Genomic DNA, 14468 nt, shown 5'->3' on the forward strand with positions numbered 1-14468 from the left:
AGTGCTCCCCACCTCCCTCCCATTTCCAACCCTTTGGTTGTTGTCCACGTGTCCTTTACACTATTTCCTGTAAATCCTACCTCCTTTCCCCCTGAAATTCCCTCCCCTCTCCCTTCTGGTTACTGTCCACCTGTTCTCTATTTCAGTGTCTTTGCTTATATGTTGCTTGCTTATTTGTTTTGTTGTTTAACTTCCTGTTAAAGGTGAGGTCATACGGTATTTGTCTTTCAACGCCTGGCTTATTTCGCTCAGCATAATGCTCTCCAGTTTCATCCATGATGTTGCAAAGGGTAGGAGTTCCTTTTTTTTCTACAGCATAGAATTCCATTGTGTATATATACCATAGTTTTTTCATCCATTCACTTACTGATGGGCACCTAGGTTGCTTCCAACTCCTGGCTATTGCAAATTGTGCTGCTATGAACATTGGGGTGCATATGTTCTTTTGGATTGGTATTTCAGGGTTTTTAGGATATAATCATAGTAATGGAATTGCTGGGTCAAAATGCAGATCGATTTTTAATTTTCTGAGAAAATTCCATATGGTTTTCCATAGTGGTTGTACCAGTCTGCAATCCCACCAACGGTGAACTAGGGTCCCCTTTTCCCCACATCCTCTCCAAATTTGATGTTTGTTGCTTTGTTTATGATGGCCATTCTGACCAGTGCAAAGTGGTATCTCATTGTGGTTTTAATTTCTGTCTCTCTGATAGCTAGTGATATTGACCATCTTTTTATGTGTCTCTGGATCTTCTGTATGTCCTCTTTGGAGGACAAGGTTTGGTGGAGTCCTTTGCCCACTTTTTAATTGGGTTGCTTGTCTTCTTAGAGTGAAGTTGTGTAAGTTCTTTGCACATTTTGGAGATTAAACCCTTGTCTGAGGTATCATGGGCAAATGTGTTTTCCCATACAGTTGGCTCTCTTTTTATTTTAATACTCTTTTCTTTAGCCATGCAGAAACTTTTTATTTTGATGAGATCCCATTTGTTTATTCTTTCCTTTATGTCCCTTGCTCTAGGGGACAAATAAGTAAAGATGTTGCTGCGTGAAATATCTGAGATTTTCCTGCATATGTTCTCCTCTGGGAATTTAATGGTGTCATGGGTTATATTTAAGTCTTTTCTCCACCTTGAATTTATTTTGGTGTATAGTGTAAGTTGGTGCTCCATTTCTTTCTTTCTTTCTTTCTTTCTTTCTTTCTTTCTTTCTTTCTTTCTTTCTTTCTTTCTTTCTTTCTTTCTTTCTTTCTTTCTTTCTTTTTTTCTTTCTTTCTTTCTTTGCACGTAGCCGTTTAGTTCTCCCAACACCATTTGTTGAAGAGGCTATTGTTACTCCATTTTATGTTGCTTCACCCTTTGCAAATATTAATTGTCTGTAGAGACTGGGGTTTATTTCTGTACTCTCTGTTTTGTTCCGTTGGTCCATGAATCTGCTTTTATGCCAGAACCAGGCTGTTTTGATTACAGTGGCCTTGTAACACAGTTTGTATGAGGTATTGTGATTCCTCCTGCTTTGTTCTTCTTTCTTAAAATTGCATCTGCAGTTCAGGGTTGTTTATGGTTCCATATATATTTTTGAAGTGTTTCTTCTATGTCTGTAAATTGTGCCATTGGTACTTTATTAGGTATTGCATTGAATCTGTAAATTGCTTTGGGTAGTATGGACATTTTGATGGTGTTAATTCCTCCAATCCATGAATACAATATATGTTTTCATTTGCTTGTGTCTTCCTTAATTTCTTTCTTCAGTGTTGTGTAGTTTTATGCATACAGGTCTTTTACCTCCTTGGCTAGATTTATTCCTAGGTATTTTATTTTTGTTTTTGCTATATTAAATGGGATTTTTTTGATATCTGCTTCTGCAATTTCATTGTTGGTATACAAACATGCCTTTGATTTCTGGATATTGACTTTGTATCCTGCTATATCCAAATTCATTTATTAGGTTGAGCAGTTTTGGGGTAGAGTCTATAGGGTTTTCCATGTACACTATCATGTGACCTATTAAGAGTAACAGTTTTGTTTGCTCCTTTCCGATTCAGATGAATTTTATTTTCTTTTATTGTCTGATCCCTGTGGCTAAAACTTCCAATACTACATACATATTTCAAACATATTTATTTATTTTTAGAGAGAGAAGAAGGGAAGGACAAAGAGTGGGAGAGAAAAATCAGTGTTTGGTTGCCTCTCATATATCTTCCACCGGGAACCTGGCCTGCAACCCAGGCATGTGCCCTGACTGGGAATCAAACCAGAAATCCTTTGCTTCACAGGCTCATGCTCAATCCACTGAGCTACCCCAGGCAGGCCTAATACTACATTGAATGGAAGTGGTGAAAGTGGACAACCTGGTTTTGTTCCTGACCCTAGTGGAAAAGCTTTTAGTTTTTCCCCAATGAATATGATGTTGGCTGTAGGTCTTTCATACTTGGCCTTTATTATATTGAGGAATTCTACCTCTATTCACACTTTGCTGAAAGTTTTTATCATAAATGGGTGTTGTACCTTATTAAAAGCTTCTTCCGCATCTATTGATATGATCATGTGTTTTTGTCTTTGCTTTTGTTTATGTGATGTATTACATTTACTGATTTGCGAATATTGAACCACCCTTGCATCCCTGGGATGAATCCCACTTGGTCGTGGTGTATGATCTTTTTGATGTATTGTTGGATACGATTTGCCAATATTTTGTTGAGGATTTTAGCGTCTATGTTCATCAGTGATATTGGCCTGAAGTTTTCTTTCTTTGTTGTGTCTCTATCTGGCTTTGGAATTAGGATGAAGCTGGCTTCATAAAAAGAGTTTGAGAGTTTCCCATCATTTTGGATTTTTTAAAATAGTCTTTGAAGAGGAGGGGTTACTTCCTCCTGAAATGCTTTGTAGAATTCTCCTGTGAAACCATCTTGTCCAGGGCTTTTGTGTGATGGGATTTTTTTGATTACTGCTTCAGTTTCATTTGCTGTTATTGGTCATTTCAGGCTTTCTACTTCTTCTTCATTGAGTTTTGGAAGATCATATTTTTCTAGAAATTTGACCACTTCACCTAAATTTCCAAATTTCTTGGCATATAGTTATTCTTACAATCTTACAATCCCTTGCATTTCTGTGGTATCAGTTGTAATTTCTCCTCTTTCATTTCTGATTGTATTTATTTGTGTCCTCTGTCTTCTTTTTTTTAATGAGCCTACTTAAAAGTTTGTCTATTTTGTCAATCTTTTCAAAAAACCAACTCCTGGATTCATTGATCCTTAGAATTGTGCTTTTAGTCTCTATGTCATTTAATTCTGCTCTGATCTTGGTTATTTCCTTTGTTCTACATGCTCTGGGCTGTCTTTGTTGTTCTTCTTCAAATTCTTGCAGGTGTAGGGTTAGGTTGTTTGTTTGAAATGTTTCTATCTTCTTTAGGTAAGCCTGCATTGCTATGAACTTTCCTCTCAGGACTGCCTTGGCTGTGTCCCATAAGTTTTGGGTTGTTGTGAGTTCATTTTCATTTGCTTCCAGAAACTTTTTGATTTCTTCCCTAATTTCATTACTGACCCCTTCGTTGTTTGATAGCATAGCATTCAGTCTCCATGATTGGGGGTGTTATGGGCCTTTTTTGGGGGGGTTGGTTTCAAATTTCAGTCCCTTGTGGTCAGAGAAAATGCTTGGTATAATTTCAATTTCCTTGAATTTGTGAGGCTCGTTTTGTGTCCTATCATGTGGTCTATCTTTGAAAATATCCCATGTGCATTTGAAAAGAATGTGTATTTAGCTTCTTTGGGATGAAGGGCTCTATTGATATCAGTCAAGTCCATTTCATCTAGGGTGTTGTTTAGTGCAGCTATATCTTTGTTGATATTTTGTTTGGAAGATCTGTCCATTTTTGACAGTGCAGTGTTAAAATCACCTAGTATAATTGTGTTGCTGTCAATATCTTTCTTGAAGTCCTCTAAGATTTTCCTTATACATTTGGGTGCTACTATGTTGGGTGCATATATATTTACGATGTTAATGTGTTCTTGGTGGATTCTTCCCTTGAGTATTATGAAGTGACCTTCTGGGTCTCTCTTTATGGCCCTTTTTTTGAAGTCTATTTTGCCTGATATGAGAATTGCTACCCGGGCCTTTTTTTTCTTGTTGGTTTGCTTGGAAAATTGTTTCCATCCTTTCACTTTTAGTCTGTGGTGGTCTTTTGTCCTGATGGTCTTTTGTCCTGAGGTGGGTTTCCCATTGTCAGCATATGTGTGGGTCATGCTTTCTTATCCATTCAGCTATTCTATGTCTTTTGAGTGGAGCATTTAATCCGTTTACATTTAAGGTTATTATTGAAAGATACTTATTCATTGCCATTTGTGTACCTGTGTTCCTCTCCATCTCTCTCTTTCCCTTCCTTTCCTTAAAGCAGTCCTTTTAGTAATTCTTGTAGAGCTGATTTGGTGGAGGCATATTCTTTTAGACTTTTTTTTTTGTCTTGGAAGCTCTTTATTTGGCCTTCTATCTTGATTGAGAGTTCTGCTGGGTAAAGTAGCCTTGGTTGTAGGCCTCTGATTCTCATTCCTTGGAATATGTCTTGCCATTCTCTTCTTTCTTGGAGTGTTTCCATTGAGAAGTTAGTAGCTAACCTTATTGGGGCTCCCTTGTATGTTACTTCCTTTTTCTCCCTTGCTGCCTGTAAGATTCTCTCTTTGTCTTGGAATTTTGCCATTTTCATGATGATGTGTCTTGCAGTGAGCCTCTTTGGGTTCCTCTTGAATGGGACTCTCTGTAATTCCTGGATTCGTGTGACTTTTTCTCTCATCTAATTAGGACAATTTTCCATCATTACTCTTTCAAATAGGATTTCTATCCCTTGTTCTTCTTCTTCTCCTTCTGGTATTTCTATTATTCAGATAATATTATGTTTCATATTGTATTGCATTTCTCTTAAACCCTTTGAGCCTCTTTTCCTTTTCTTGCTCTGTCTAGGAGATTCTTTCAACTGTGTTTTCCAACTCGCTTATCCGATCTTCTGCCTCATTGATCCTGCTTTCTATTCTTTCTGCTGTGTTCTTCAGTTCAGAAATTGTATTCTTCATTTCCTATTGGCCTTTGCTGATAGTTTCTATTTCCTTTTTCATGTTGACATAGTTTGCAGAGAGTTCATTGTAGCCCCCCTCTAATTTCTGGTAGCACATTGTGAGCTCTTTGAATTTCCTGAAAACCAGTGCTTTGAATTCAATATCTGATAGTTGACTTGCCTCTCTTTCATCTAACATTCTTTCTGAGACTTCCACCTTTTCTTTCATTTGGGTATTGCTTTTTGTCTTCCCATTGTTTGTGAGACTCTTCTTGTTAGCCTCAGCTTCTTAAATTGATCTTTTCTGACTCCCTGGCTTTATGGTGTGAACTTCTGTGGTAGAATTCCTGTGAGATTCAGTGGTGCAGTCTCCTGCAGGTATCTTGATGTTTTCTTCTTCCACCTGCTCCTTTCTTTGAGTGTGTGTGATCAGTTGGAGAGGGAGGCAAAATGGTTTATGACAGCAGGGGAGTACTTTATGATATTTACAGTCACAGCTGGTAGAGAAGACATAGAAGATATTTAGTCTATATATGGTGTTAACTCTAATCTTCAACCCAACTTGCCACTTTTAAGAAAATATGGACCAAAGATTAGTCTCTTGTTTGGGAGGGAAGGCTTGTGAGTTGGATCTGGAAAGCAGTGAGGTTGCAGGCAGTCAGATTTTGATGTAAGGTGAGGGTAAAGAATAGTAACTATGTGTAGAGTGTGAGCAAGAGTAGTTAATCACTACAGTAATAGAATTTAGGAACCTGTAAAGTGGGCTAAGACCTGAGAGATGTGTTATGGAGTATTTACAGTGGTATAGAAAGCAACAAACAAACAAACAAACATGAATAAAAGGGCAGGAGAAGGGAGTTAAAAGTGATAAGTTTGGGGTGAAAGGAAGGACTAAAACAGAAAAAAGAAACAAGGTATTGAAAGACAAAGCAATAATAAAATTAAAAAAATATATGACTACTGAAAAAAAAGAGTTAAAATGAGTTAAAAACAACAACAACAACACCTTCCCTTGTTGGTTTCAAACTGTCCAATCTGTTTTTTCTTTTTTCAGCAGGACCCCTCTGTGGACTTGGTTGTAGGCGCAGTTGCACACCCACGCATAAGTCAGGCTACCAGACTGGGGTGCAGGCGCCAGCCCATCCGACAGGCTGCCCCCACAAGATCTGGTACTGGTCCTTACCAGTCCTGTGTCTGGGTGAGAAGCACGTCAAGCTGCTTTCACAGGAGAACAACTCAGTCCACTTTCCAATTAAAAAAATAAATCTCTCCAGAAAGACTGTCTCTCAGCCCAGCCCAGTCCTCAACCCGACACGTTATGACAATGCTCCTCTCAAATCTCTCGGGATGGCAGGCTGGCGACCACAGAGATCACAACTGAACACGGCCCCCTGTCCTTTCCACCTTCCCTGCAAACCTAGGCAGACAGGTCTCTGCCCAGTGCCGCCCAGCCCTGCCTAAATGGGAAGGGAGTTAGCCAGCTGTCTTCCAAGGACCCCGCAGCTGGTCCAAGGCTCTTCCAGGTGCCAGGATCCTGATGAGTCCTCTGTGGCCGATGCCCCTGACGCTGGCCACAGACGGACGCCTCTGCACCCTGACCACAGCGGCAGTGGTGGCTCTGAGGCCACTAGGTGCCAGCTGAGGGCCACCAGACCTGCTGCTTCCATTCTTACTCATGTCCCTGAGACCCCACCGACCTGTAGCTGTCTGGCCTGTCACTATCTCTGGTCTCTTGTTTTCATAAAGGCTGGAGAATTGTTTGTTGTGGAATTGATTATGCTGTCCCTCAGTAGATCTGCCAGGATTTTCTCCCAAGGCTACGAGAACTGGAGTCATTCTGTCCTACTCTGCCGACATATTTTTCTGAATGACTAGCATTTTTTCAAAGGCAGAAGTGGGACTCAGCTTTAGTAGCATGTGTCAAAATTCATCACCTATTTATTTGAGATGAAATGCTTATGATGGGAAATTTTGAAGCCGTACAAAGGAACAAAACACTGATACATGCAGAAATGTGGGTGACTCTACATGGAGTAAACCTTGTGTTACATGATATGAGCCCAGTCATCAAAGATGACAGAGTGTGATTTCATTCTTATGCCATAGCCAGTTGAGTGAAGCCCTAGAGCGAGACAGCAGATTAGGCGGTCTGGAGTTGGGACTGGGAGAATGATGGTGTTGCCAATGTTGGTGTGGTGTGAGGTGGGATAGGATGGGTCAGGATGAAGTAGGAGGGGTTACAAGAATGGAGGGAGAGCTAGAACACCACAGAAGTCATGTGCTTAATGACACGAGGAATGGTTGTTATTCTGAGAGCTTTGCAGGGTTTTTTAAAAAATGCTTTCTGTCCCCAGAACCCAAGAAAAAATAATCGATAAAGTTATATGAGAATCAGCGACTACACTGCCACTGGAATTTTGCAGAAGATAAAAGTGAAGGCAAGGGGAGCAGTGGGAAGTAATCACATATTTATATTTCTGCAGGTACCAGGCATCAATATACTGAAAGTGATGTGACCCCATTTCACATGTACATAAAAAATGTATATTGCAGTATTTCTGTGTTATTTATAAATGATATGAGTAAAAGAAAACAATGGCAATGACTTTTATGATTACCTACCATGAACCTTTAAACTATCCTCTGTTTTCCACTGCACCATGTGCACACCCATCTGCCCTCATTCCCTGTACCCTTTCCCTGCTTGTCTCCATTAGCCCTCCACCTCTCTTGAACCTCTCAGCTCATCTATGTGATGTGTCTTTATCCTCTGGAAGCTATAAAAGTGACCACCAGTCCAGTGGGGACTAACTACTGGGCTCCATACCGAGCCCTCCAGGCTGTAAATATGGGCAGTCACTCATCAGCTAGGCCTTTTCTAGCATCAAGGCAGCAGAAGGGGACTTTGGAAACTTTATTCTCTATTTTCCTCTTTCCTCCTTGCTCTAACTCTTCTCTGTTTTTTCCTTTCTTCCTTTTCTGTTCCAACACCACTGGGAATAAGATGTTTACCATGCCAATGAATGACTCCTCCCCTGTGCTTCTCCAGTGGCAATGCAAGACCACTGAAGAATTTGTTCGAACACAAGTTTGGGGAACTTGAATAAGTCATCCCAGTGCTCCTTCCTGGTAAAATTAGTTCTGTGCCAATTTAGAAATTTCCTCAAAGGAAGTGTCAACTGTGTACCTTTTTTGGGCAGGTGTGCCCAAAACACTATCACACTTTATAGCATCATTTATACACAAAATGGCAGGTGTGATTAAGCCATTCCAGCTGTTTTTGTGCAACTTATCACGTAACAAACCTAAACCCCTTAGGCCAGAATTCATGACATGATTTATTTTTATGAATTCCCACATGGGAGAGCATTTTTCACAGGGTCACAGAAAATGCTGCTAGACTATGACTTGATTACATTTAGTTGCCATGTCTCAAGTTCTGCCAAAAATATCTAAATTCTCTCCTGATGAGGAATATTAGTTTGCTTGTGCTGTCAAAATGTAGTGCTACGTTGGTGGGTGTAAACAACATACTTTAAAACTTACAGTTCTGCAACCTTGAATTTTGAGATCAGGTTGTGGGATGGATTGTTTTCTCCTGAGGACCCTTTCCCTGTCTTGTAGGTGAGTATGTTTAAACTTCTTGTTCTCAGGTGTTTTCTCTATACTTCTCTGTGACCTGACCATTTGATAAAGGCTTCACTTTTATTGGATTAGGAACCACCCAAATTAACACACTTAACATTTTACCCCTAAAAAGTATCAATCTAAATATAGGCACACCATGTGGTAAAGCACCTTTAGACTTCAAGTTGTGCTTTTTGAAAACACATTTGAGCTCTTAATGCATGCTCCTGCTTGTCTGCAGAGACTTACAAAGAAATGAGGCTGCAGGTAGAAAGATATGTGTATGTATGTGAAATATGCCATTGGTACTTTAATAGGTATTGCATCAAATCTGTAACTTGTGAAAGATAAATACCATATGATCTCACCTTTAATAGGAACCTAATCAACAAAACAAACAAACCTTCATTTGCAAAATATAACAAAAGACACTGAAATTGAGAACAGGCTAACAGTGACCAGAGGGGAGAGGGGTGGGAATTTCAGGGGAAAATAGGAAGGGTTACAGGAACAAGTATAAGGGACACATGGACAATAACAAGGGAGGGGGTGGGAATCAGAGGGAGGTGGGGATGGCTGTGGAGCTAGGCTGGGATGGGGATAAAAGGCAGAAAAATGTACTTGAGCAACAATTAAAATAAAAGAAGATATGCATATGTAACATATTCATGTGTTTCACAGCTACAGCCAAATTTGAATAAAAAAATCTGTGCCCATGACATTGCCACCAGTAGTCTCTGGTGGTGGTTGATTTTTGAATCAAGCCTCACTTGAAATTTATAATTGTTTCAAACCCAATCCTCATAGTGTCAAGTTGTCCAATGTTATCACAATTGTCATTGATGTGCATAGAATTTTACCAATATTTTGTGGCAGATGTCAGCCATTTACCAGTGATACAATTTTTTTTATTTTACACATCATGTGATCAGATATCCTGGGAAAAGGGCTACATTTCTCTCTTAAATCTCCAAGTATTTGTCTTTATTAAGTCGGGAATTTCTACAATGAAAATATCAAACTCTGATTAAATAAAAGCAACAATCAGTGCCTTTTTTAAAACATCAAGTTGATTCCATTACTGTGTGTGTTTCTTATGCAGTGTCTTTAAATTGCAGAGGCATAACATTCTCCAAGACCTGTCACTTTATGGCAGGTGAGGCCAAGCCTCAGTAGGTCGAAGAGAATGTGGTGTTGCCAGAAATTGGCAGTTCTCAGTGCTGGCCTGAAGGATCTTGAGAACCATTTGATGTATTCAAGTGTGTTTTCCCATCCATGCATTTGGGTTATTTGTTGTGAAGTCCCTGGGAAAGTGCTTTTTATACATACTATTCATACTTATGAACAATGGAGGTCTCTTGTTCCTAAGCTAAAAAATTGCCTTGAAAAGAATGGTCATCTAATTTCTCTTCATCAACTATCTCATGGTAGTTCATTTATTTTATTATTTTTTAATATATTTTATTGATTATACCATTACAGTTGTTCTATTCCCCCCCTTCATTCCCCTCCACCTGTACACTCCGTCCCCAACCATTCTCCCCCACCCCTTAGTTTATAACCACGTGTCTCAAGTTCTTTAGATTCTATATTTCCCCCACTATTCTCGCCCTACCCCCTATCTATTTTCTACCTACCATCTATGCTATTTTCTGTGCCTTCTCCCCTCTTCTCCCCTTCCCACCCCCTGTTTCTAATCCTCCATGTGTTCTTCATTTCTATGGTTCCACTCCTGATCTAGCTGTCCTCTTGGTTTGCTTTTGTTTTAGGTGTGGTTGTTAATAACTGTGAGTTTGTTCTCCTTTCACTGTTCATATTTTTCATCTTCTTTTTCTTATATAAGTCCCTTTAGCATTTCATATAATAAGGGCTTGGTGATGATGAACTCCTTGAACTTGACCTTATCTGAGAAGCACTTTATCTGTCCTTCCATTCTAAATGAAAGTTTTGCTGGGTAAAGCAATCTTGGCTGTAGGTCTTTGGATTTCATGACTTGGAATACTTCTTTCCAGCCCCTTCTTGCCTGTAACGTCTCTTTTGAGAAAGCCTCTGACAGTCTGATGGGAACTCCTTTGTAGGTGACTGTCCCCTTATTTATTGATGCTTCTAGGATTCTCTCCTTCATTTTGGTCTTGGCTAATGTAATTATGATGTGCCTTGGTGTGTTCCTTCTTGGGTCCAACTTCTTTGGGACTCTCGGAGCTTCCTGGATTTCCTGGAAGTCTATTTCCTTTGCCAGACTGGGGAAGTTCTCCTTTATTATTTGTTCAAATAAGTTTTCCACTCGTGGCTGTTTCTTTCCCCCTTCTGGTACCCCTATAATCCGGATGTTGGAACGTTTAAAGATGTCCTGGAGGTTCCTAAGCCTCTCCTCATTTTTTTGAATTCTCATTTCTTCATTCCTTCCTGGTGGGATGTTTCATTCTTCCTTCTGGTCCATTCCATCGATTTGAGTCCCAGTTTCCTTTCCATCACTATTGGTTTCCTGTGCATCTCCCTCCATTTCAATTAGTTTAGCCTTCATATGTTCCTCTAATTTGTGACTATAATCTACCAGTTCTGTGAGCATCCTGATAAATAGTGTCTTGAATTGTGCTTCTGAGAGGCTGGCAATTTCTCGGTCGGTTAGAGTTTTTGGCTCTGGGACTTTGAGTTCTTCTTGCGCCATCTTTTGGGCTGTTCGTGCCTGTTCCATAGCAGGATCAGAGCCCTAAAGTGTTCACTAGAACAGGGCAACTAAGTCGCTGGGTTGTGAAGTTGTATGTGAGGGCGGGGTCAAAGAGGGACAATGGCTTCCCTCTGCCGCCTGCGGCCGCGGCCCCCACCAGCACCGCAGCCACCACGGTCACCAGGCCCACGCGTTTCGTTCCAGTGCATGGGAGTGTGCCACCGCCGTCAGCCCTCCACCACTGGGTTTGTCCCCTGGGGCCTGTGTGGTCCGTCTCACTGTGCGCGAATGTGGGACCGCGGTCAGTCTGCCCCACACCCTGACTGGTTCCGGGCTGCCTGCGCACCTAGGTTGGGGGATCTGTCCTGCCCGATCCTGCTCCACTGCTGGCTCCGCCTCTCTTACTGTCCCCGTTGAACAGTTCGTAGTTGTCGGACTTCCGTATAATTCAATTTTCTGGTCTTTGGGTGTGTCTTCATTCTCCAAACCTTTGTTGTGTTCAAACTTGGCTGTGGGAGAAGGCACAGTGTTTCCACCTATGCCTCCATCTTAGCAGAAGTCCCCCACAGTATAACACTTAACAACATAAATATTCATGAAGAATTTTATTGCCCTAGTTGGTGTGGCTCAGCATAGTGAGTGTCAGCCTGTGAACTTAAATATTGCTAGTACATGCCTTGGATGCATGTCAGATCCCATTTGGGGAGCACTTGAGAGGCAACCGATCAATGTTTTTCTCACACATTTTTGTTGTTCTCTCTTTCTCCCTCAAGTCCCCTCACTCTAAAAGTAAATATACACAATCTTTTTTTAAAAGAAAAGACTGATTAAAAATTTACTGTGCAAGTCACTGTGTAAGATTTATTGCCTAAAAAACCCACTTTAAAACAAATGGCATTTGACTATTAATATAATAGCTTTTTTAAAAAAGACTTTATTTATTTATCTTTACAGGGGAGGGAAGAAAAGAGGGAGATAAATATCAATGTATAGTTGCCTCTCGTGCATCCCCTGCTGAGGACTGGCCTGCAACCCAGCCATGTGCCCTGACTGGGAATCAAACCACAGTTGTTTAGTTCACAGACCCACGCTCAATCCACTGAGCTACACCAGCCAGATCAATATAATAGCTTTTAATTTGCAGTTTTCTAATGATTAGTGATATGAAGAATCTTTTTACGTGTCTACAAACCTTCAATGCCCTCTTTGCAGAAGTATCTATTCATGTTTTTTTCCAAATTTTAAAATTTGATACACTTCTGTTTTGGTGTTGATTTTCTACATTCTTTATAAATTTTCATGTCAAACCCCTATCAGATATAGTGGCCAATTCAATTTGTCTTTTCCAAACACATTGATGTGATATGGGCCAATCTGCACATTTCACCTTGTGGGCACACAGTCACTGAGGGAATAGACGATAAAGTGTTAGAGATGGCGAAACTCACTGGCATTCCTACCTATCTCCTTGTAACCTTCTCCTCCAACTATACTTCCCATTCCCATGGCTACAGTTTGACCTTTCCTGATTCAATCACTCACTAGTTCTCTGATAGCTTGGGACTAAGTCTCACCTTGGGAGACTGCCAATTCAGGTGTTTCTATGGTAACCACCTAAACTAAATGAACCCCTCGCTGTCTCCTAGCAACCAAGCCAATTCTACAGTCACCAGACTTCCCCGTCCAAGTCTCCTCTCCAAAGAGTTCTCCTTTGGGCATCTCCCTGGTAACCACCAAAACCCAATCAGTCCCAAGCCATCCCCTAACAACTTAGCAAAGTCTCCTCTCGCAAGACTTCCTGATCCAAGTCTCCCACGAGACTTCAGTCAGGCATCTCCATGGCAACCACCAAAACTCAATCAGTCCTTGGTGTCTCCTAGAAACAGAGCCAATTCTGATCTCCAGAGACTTCCAGGTAGGACATCTCCATGGTAACCACCAAAACTCAGTTCCTAGCCATCTCCTGGCAACCAGGAAAAGTCTCATCTCAAGAGACTTAGCAAGCCAAGTCCTGTCTCACGAGATTTGCGGTTTGGGCATCCCCATGGTATACATGGAAACTCAATCAGTCCCTACCTATCTGCCAGCAACCCGGCCAACTGTAGTCCCGTGAGACTTCCCATTCTCACATCTCCAGTGTAATCCTCCCTGACTGAAATACTCACTCTTCCTTTAATAATTGCGTGACACCTTCTCACGTGAAACTTCCCATTCCTGCGGCTTGACTATGATCCTCCATGCTTGAATCACTCACTCTCCTTATATCTCCTTGTAAATGTCTCCTCACACCATACTTCCTAGTATCCCGGCTAGTTTGAACATTACTGATTCAATCACACACTGGCTTTCTGATAGCCCAGGACTAAGTCTCATTTCCCAGACTTCCATTTCCGGCATCTCTGTGGTTACCACCAAAACTCAATCAGTCCCTGGCTGTCTTCTAGCAACCGGGCCATGTCTTCTCTCAGGAGACTTCCCAGTCCAAGCATCCTCTTGTGAGACCTCCTTTCAGGCGTCTCCATGGTAACTTGAGCCCAGAGAATGGAGAGGGGAGTTGGTCTGGTTGCTGAGAAGCAGCCAGGAACTAATGCAGTTTCTGTGGTTACAGGTCCCCAGGAGGAGACTTGGCCCGGGAAGTCATGGAAGATAAGACTTGTCCCAGTGGCTAAGAGATGGCCAGACACTGATTGCATTTCCCTGTTTACCGTGGAGATGCCCGAACTAGATGCCTTGCCCACGAGACTTGGCCTGGAAAGTCTTGGGGGATTAGAATTGGCCCAGTTGCTAGGAGATGGCGAGGAGCTAATTGAGTTTCTGTGCTTACCATGCAGATGTCCGAATGGGCACTCTCACAATTCCAGTCTTGGCCCAGTTGCTACTTCACAGCAAGGGACTCAATGAGTTTTGGTAGTTACCATGGATACACCAAACTGGGAAATTTCTCAAAATTTAACTCAGATAGTAGGAGACTACCAGGAACTAATTCAATTTCAGTGGTTACCATGGAGACGTCCAAACTAGAAGTCTCACAAGAGGAGACTTGGGCCAGTTGCTAGGAGATGCCCAGGGACTGATTGAATTTCCACGGTTACCATGGAGATGCCCTAGCTGGAAGAATCACAAGATGAGATTT

The sequence above is a fragment of the Sturnira hondurensis genome, unplaced genomic scaffold (assembly GCF_014824575.4).
Source record: "Sturnira hondurensis isolate 20B ecotype Veracruz unplaced genomic scaffold, ASM1482457v3 Scaffold0025370, whole genome shotgun sequence".
Classification (NCBI taxonomy): Eukaryota; Metazoa; Chordata; class Mammalia; order Chiroptera; family Phyllostomidae; genus Sturnira; species Sturnira hondurensis.